This window comes from Psammomys obesus, unplaced genomic scaffold (assembly GCF_907164565.1).
Source record: "Psammomys obesus unplaced genomic scaffold, mPsaObe1.curated_primary_1811, whole genome shotgun sequence".
NCBI lineage: Eukaryota > Metazoa > Chordata > Mammalia > Rodentia > Muridae > Psammomys > Psammomys obesus.
In genome coordinates, this window is record NW_026585626.1 from 8273874 (window position 1) to 8280997 (window position 7124).

A 7124-nucleotide genomic window follows, 5' to 3' on the forward strand; every position below is an offset into this window, starting at 1 on the left:
TGTGTGTGTGTGTGTGTGTGTGTGTGTGTGTGTGTGTGTGTGTGTGTTTTGTGCATGCGCCACCACCTCCTGGCTTGTCTACAATCCAGCCAGAACACACAGACCTGGAAGGTCCTTAGATGTGACCTCTTGCCAGAGCACCCATGTTCAGAATTAAAATTTCTCGACAGTGTGAGGTGCCTGCAGAGGCTGGGAGTAGGCATCAGATTCCCTGGAAGTGGAGACGTTGGTGACTGTTAGCCTCCATTCAAGGGCTGGGATTCCCTACATAAGCAGCCAGTGCTCTTAATCGCGGGGCCATCTCTCCAGCCACCTACCTGGTATTTTTAAAACAGGATGTATGGCATGACTTCTTGGCTGAGATAGCTGCCAACCTGCTATTTTTTTCCAATAGAGGGACACATAGGGTCACTGTCTACCTGGTCTGAGAAGCACAGATCTGTGTCCTGCTTTTGTAGAAAGGTCCCCATCTCCAGGCAGATACCTCATCTTTGGGGGTTATTGATAAGCTTTGAATAAATGACATGTTTACTTTGACTCATGGGTTGGTGACCAACACATGGACTTTCTAAACTGGAGATAGGAAAGGCGGGGGCATTTTGCTGGGCACAGAGTGCTTTTCTAGAGCCTTCCTATGGAGTTTTCACTTCATCTCCAGCACAGCCCTGAGATGCAAGCATGTTTATTTATTTTTTTTCATTAACAGTCCAAGAAGATGAAGAAAGGCTGAACAGCTTGTGGTCTGATGGTGACAAAACTCAAATTTCAAAACACTTGATTTCAAAGCTCACTCCACAGACCCTAAAAAAGCACTCAGCTCCTCTTCCCCCCAGACCTCACTCACATCTCTCTCTCTCTCTCTCTCTCTCTCTCTCTCTCTCTCTCTCTCTCCTCTCCCATGATTACTTACAGGTGTCTTCACGCTACACGAGGCTAGAAACATTTACTACCACCTGGCTTTTGTGTGTGTGTGTGTGTGTGTGTGTGTGCATGTACAAGTGTGTATATACATGTGTGTTTGGTTTCACATGCTCATGTGTGTACATACATGTGGAAGCTGGAAGTCAAGCTCATATATCATTCCTCAGGTGCTTGTCTATCTTGTTTTTGTTTGTTTGTTTGTTTGTTTGTTTGTTTTTCTTTGAGACAGAGTCTCCTTTGACCTGGCCATCACTGACTCTGCAGGGCTTACTGGACAGTGAGCCCCAGGGATCCACGTCTCCACTTCCCAAGTGCTGGGACCACAACAAATATAGGATACCATGTCTGTTTTCTGTTTTTGTTTCTGTTGTTGTTGTGTTGTGTTTTAATGTGGATCCTGGGGGCTTGTACTCAGGACCTCATGCTTGCAAGGCAGTCATTTTACCAACTGAGCCACATTGCTCTAGCCCTACCTGGCTCCGAAACTTGCTCTTAGACAGGAACAAGGTAAGCACAGTATGCAGGGAAGCTCATTGCGGTAAGGAATAAGGACTCTAGAATTAGAAAACAAGACAAAACTGTACCCTCCTGCCACCTGTCATTGGAAGATGCTGCGTGTTATTTTTCCTTTTCCATTCTTGGCTTTCCTGTCTCAAACGTGGACATGATGGTAAAAGTGTCCCTCCCCTGAAAGGGTGGCCCCTGGTCAAAAGCTAAGACTGTGATGGGTCCCATAGTTGCTGGTTATTGGCCAAACAGGGAGATTGCTAAGATAATTAAAGTCAAAATATCAATCCAAGATATTGATCAGACAGAACAGAGGACCTGATGGGGAAGAATCATGAACAGATGGGCACAGTGGAGTTCTGATAAAACTTTGCTTATAAAACTGGGTGAGAAGGCTGGACCTGTTTGTTGAAGTTGCCTGCTTCTCATCTAGGGTGTTCTTTTCATTCATTCATTCATTCATTCATTCATTCATTCATCTGGCCAGTGTTTACTGCTTGCCTTCCTTTCTGCAGAACCTAGGAAGAAGCTCACAGCACATCTCAGTGACCAATGTCTGATGAGCCTGGGGAAATGCTAGCAGAACGATCCACGTGTTCAAAGCCAGGTGCCTCCTCCCTCGGCAGTGCCTCAGCTTGGCATTCTGAGAACCTCATAACAAAATGAAAACAAACAAACCAAAAAGTATGTGACGAGAGAGTTGGAAGCAATCAATGCGGCCAGGAAGAAGGAATTCACTGACCCCCAATATGGGCCATCTCAAGAGAAGCTGGCCACTGACTGAGCCTCTTAAAAAGCTTAGAAGTCATCCCAGGCCATGGTTAAAGGGAAAGCTCAAACAAAACAAAAACAAATGTGATCTTCAAAGTCTTAAATGTCAACTTGAAGGATGACTTAGAAGCTCTGGGATGGACCCAGAGGCCCTGCAGCTGCTCCCTCCAGCACTGGATGCTACTTCAGTCTTAGGGGTTGTCGCCTGCCTGGATAATGCATCAGCCCCACCCACACCCACTAAAGCTCCCACTCCCACTCTACGGCTCTGCACAAGGAGGGCCTGCCTAAGTAATCTTTGCCCAAGGTTTGTCATACAAGTTTCCATGAGTTTCTGACTGGCTTGCCCTCCTTCACACACACACACACACACACACACACACACACACACACACACACCCCACATATACACCTATGGCACACTGCACACACATATCCACACCACATACAATACACATAACACACACATACAAATAAACACATACCATCTACACACACCATATACACATATACACACAGAGGCTTTCACACACATACATCCACACATACACACACACAGAGGCATGCACACACATCCACATACCACATCCCCCACACACGGCATACCCACCCACATCCACACCCATACCCCACACACATATATACACAGATACCACACCACACACACACTCACAGACAAACCACAAACCACATCACCTACCCACACCCCCAAAACACATATACAAACACAGGCATGCACATATACACAAACACATACCACACCACACTATACACACACACACACACACACACACACACACACACACACACAGCCCACCCACTTAACTCCTTTTTTTGTTAACAGTGCTCTTACTAAGAGATTTCCACTGTGCCGCCGTCGTCACTTGACAGCCTCAGCACATGCAGGGGGACTGGTCACCTTTTCTACGGGAAGTGGGGTGGTCTGGGGCCTAGGCACTCCAGCCATTTGTCCGGCATCATGGAAAATATAGGATGACAGTGCGGTAGGACGTTTCTCCCGAGATCAGTCAAGTTCCTGAAGATTGAAAAGCTGAATGCTGAAAAATGCAATGTTCCCTTTATTAAGAGTATATATTATCCGTGCTTCTGTTCTTAGCCCTTTATCATAAATGTCAGTTCCGCCCTAATCGCGCTGCCTATATTTGTTCTCTAGATGAAGAAGGACAAGTCTGGAAGTTCAGGTGTCCCAGGATATTAATTCTCACACAGTCTCTGTCCACCCAAAAGCAGGATGCTTGGGAGTTAGCACTCTTTCTCCAGTGTAGGCTGCCTCTAGGGTCCATAGCTGAGGGACAGAATCCTCACCACACTCCCTGACTGTCACCGTCAAGACACACTGGCTACCGAATCAGGAACAACCCCTGTGTTGTTCTTTCTGCCAGGCATGTTTGCCCGTGGAAGCCTACAGGGAAAGCTTGGATACATCCTTGCCAGCCAATCAATCAACTGGATCGCAGAGAGGACAAAAGCCATCAACTTCAGCCTAGTGTCAGTGGCATGCAAACTCATCTCCAGTCTGAGCTTGGTGAAGAAGTGTCCCTTGGAGCTGGAGGGCCAGGCAGAGATTCCACAAATGCGCCTGGAAAAACCCTACACACTGGAAAAGCCAACAGCCCCTCCTTGCTGTGAGCTCTCTGAGGAGTCATGCAATGGGGCAAGAACATTTGGGCGAGCATTCTCCCATGGCTTCCCTATGCTCTTGAATATTAATAGCACATTAAGATTACTTCACACTTTAAATGACTGGAGTGAGTGAACACACTTCCATTGGCCACAAGAAAATCAAAGGAGCAAGCCCCTAAGCCTTGAGTCTGCCTATTCCCCCCTATTTAATATTTTCTTCATTCTTCACTCTGAATCCAAGGCTGCCCAATGATGGGGACCGTCCCCTGTACTGAGCGAAAGAACCTGGAGGCCAGGTGTGGGAAACTAGACCAGGGAGAGAAAGCAAGCTCTCAGCCTCCCACAGGCCTTCTAGACACAAAAGCATCCCCTACTCTGGCTGGCTGAGCCAGGCCCTCCCAGCCTCCACAGTCCTGAAGTCAGAAGTTCTGTCTCTCCTCTTTTTGTCCTGATGGGGGCACAAGTATTCCCCAAGTCTTACAACATCTGGAGAAGGTTCTGAAAACCCGGGCTAAGAGTCAGAGGCTGGAGCGTAACACGGCAATAATAGCACCGTTGTGGTTTTTTTTTTGTGTGTGTTGTTGTTTTAAAAGAAAAAAAAAAAAACATGGGGGTGGGATGAAGCTCGTGGTGTGGATGGAGAAAGAGGAGAAACGCTTCCATGCCCAAGGCAAGAATTGACACCATAGCCATGTGTGCTCACAGGGACCCCGCGCTGGCTTACACACTCAGTCTTGTTCCCTGTGCTCACATGACCCCCTTCTTCAAGACATTGCTGCCTGCGCAGTCTTTCCGGCACCTCCCAGGGGGTCAATTTGTATAATTTTTAAAATCCTCCCCAAATCTCAACTTCCTTTCCAGATTTCCTTCCCCTAGTCCTCTCTCCTCTCTCTCTCCCCCCCCCCACCATAGGGTGAGTCCAGGCGCCCTCCCTCTCTCCCACCCAAACATTGTTGGTTGGCTCTGCTGCAAAATGTAAAACCAGAGACTCCAGAGAGAGCTCGGTTGCCAATCCAGGCTCTCTCGCGGTCACTTGTTTGTGATCCCAGCTACAGAGGCGCACACAGGATTGTACACTGTGCAATGTCTGGTTGATGGGCCCCTGTGGCCACCAAAAAAACCAGCACTGTTCCCACCCTCTTCTGGAAAACCCCAAACCTGAGAAACAGACACCACACTCAGAAGTGCAGCACAAAACTGGAAAAGCTCTTTAAAGTCAGAAAATGACTTCTGTTCCCCACCGGACTTCCAGACAGACCTCCAGGGACTCTGCCCTGCAGGGGTCTGAGTTTCTCTCCCACCCTCCCAGGAACGGGCCACATACTCCCCAGGACTGTGGAGAAGCAGCCAAGGCAGAGAGAGAAGAGTTAAACCAAGCGCAGACTTCAGCAATCTGTGTTCAATTTTGATAAAAATCTCTCTTGCTCTCCCCCCCACCCCCTCCCTCTGCCCACAGCTTAGACAAGTCTCTTTATGTTACCAACATACATTTTGTTTTGGTACTGCTGCCAGAGAACCTGGAGCTAGCCCACCGTGGGCACAGGGGGCAGAAACATCCACCCAGCTCCTGAAGGAGAGCTGGACACAGGACTACAGCAAGCAGCGGCACCATCATCGCCTCCTTCTCCTCTCCCCTCTTCTCCTCCGTCATGGTCCTCCTCCTCTCCCTCCTTCTTCCCCTTCTCCCCCAACTCTGTTACCTGTGCTCACACTAGATCCTTCCCCAGTTAAGTCAGAATCCCGTCGCTGCAGTGAAGGTTAGACCAAGGCACAGCAAGAGTTTGGACTGTTCCACAGGTGCCAAGGGCCTGGGGAACCCCTGCTCTCTGACTGCCCTGATGTTTCTTGGCTGCCCAAGGTCCCACTATCTGGAGAACAAGAGCTACTCCATTGGGTTGCCCATCCTGTTTGCCAAGGCCCTGCCTGCAAATGGAAGCTGGGGGCTTGGAAAGCCTTCAGTCTACCTAGGAGCACGCACACACCAAAACGGGAAAAGTAGCCACCAAAGAGGATTGTCAGCTTTCGGGGAGGGGTGTGTGTGTATGCTGTACATGTTGGTTTATTCAAGCCATCAGAAGTCTGATTCCAGAGCCACGAAAAAGTTTGTTCCAAAGTTTTCCGAAGCCATGTACAGTGAGTGTCCTGATGCACAGACTCCTCACTCCATCCCCCTGCGCGCACACCGCCTTCTGGCAGCCCACTCCTGGGTAGGAGCCGCTGCACTCTCCCGAACAAAACAGGCAGCTCGTGGAGGAGCTGCCTTTCCGACGCCTGCCCTGCCGACGCACGACGCACGAGCGAAAAGTGAAGGGACAGGAAAGTACGCTGATGTTGCCCCGCGCCTAGGTCCCCAGCGCTGCACCTACCCTGAGGCCGGCATGGCACGGTGAAGCTGCTGCCGCCCCGGCTTCCCGCTGGCGCCGCGCTCCGCTTGCTCAACTCAGTCCTTGGCTGCCCCGGGACTCCGGAGAAAGCAGGCTGCTCCCTCCCGGCCGGCCTCGCGCCGCCGCCCGCCCCGCTCTGACGTCAGGCGCCTTGGAGCTAGGGATATTTATGGCTAGGAGAGACTCTGGCTTTTCCCCTAGGTGCTGATCCGATGGCAGCAACTTGGGGTTTGATTTGCAGTTTTCACACTGGGAACTGAGAGCGGGGCGGGGGCAGGGGGAAGATGGCGCACAGCACAATGTGGGTCACTGTTTCCCACTCTGGCACCCAGCCTTTCTTGGGGGCTCCCTCTGTTTGGAAGCATATCAGGGTCCTAGAGGCAAAAGCGGTCACCTGAGCAGGGGTATCTTTCTCTCCTCCCTGCCCTGCTTTGTTTCTTTGGTCAACTAGCAAAGGGCCTGTGGGGAGCCACCTACCAGGCTGGGACACAGGGACCTTTGCCTGGGCAGCTTGTGCCTGGAAGGTGCTGGCAAGAGAGATAACCCAGGAGCAGAGTGCAGGCACTAATTAGAAGGCCGGCTCCACACCCTAATAACTTTTCCATTTCTTCTTTGGGAGTGCATTTTTTAAAATTTATTTTTATTAAATTATGTTCCACACTCCTTGCCTCTTTGCATGCCTCTTCCAACTCAGAACTGGCCAGTTCATCCTACCCCACTGCTTATATCATAGTTCAAGCTCTGTACAGTAGCCCATTCATCCTTTGAAAACTTGCATTTAGTGTTTTAAAATGTGGGCTTGTGGAGCCTTCTCCTTGACTGGACCGGAAGCGGCAGACTGGAAATGGCACCAGTTAGGAGCAGCTGTCTCTATAACCTGAGATACCTTTCGGTGCC

At 50.0% G+C, this 7124-nt stretch overlaps 1 protein-coding gene across 2 annotated transcripts in view; it reads right to left on the reverse strand.

The window, feature by feature from the left end:
- Daam2 (dishevelled associated activator of morphogenesis 2) overlaps positions 1-6293 on the reverse strand; it is a 106548-nt gene extending 100255 nt beyond the window's left edge. For both annotated transcript variants that reach the window (XM_055613968.1, XM_055613941.1), the window contains exon 1: positions 6210-6293. The gene's annotated coding sequence lies outside the window, so the exon portion shown is untranslated. The remainder of the gene's footprint in view (positions 1-6209) is intronic.
- Positions 6294-7124: the final 831 nt, after the last annotated feature.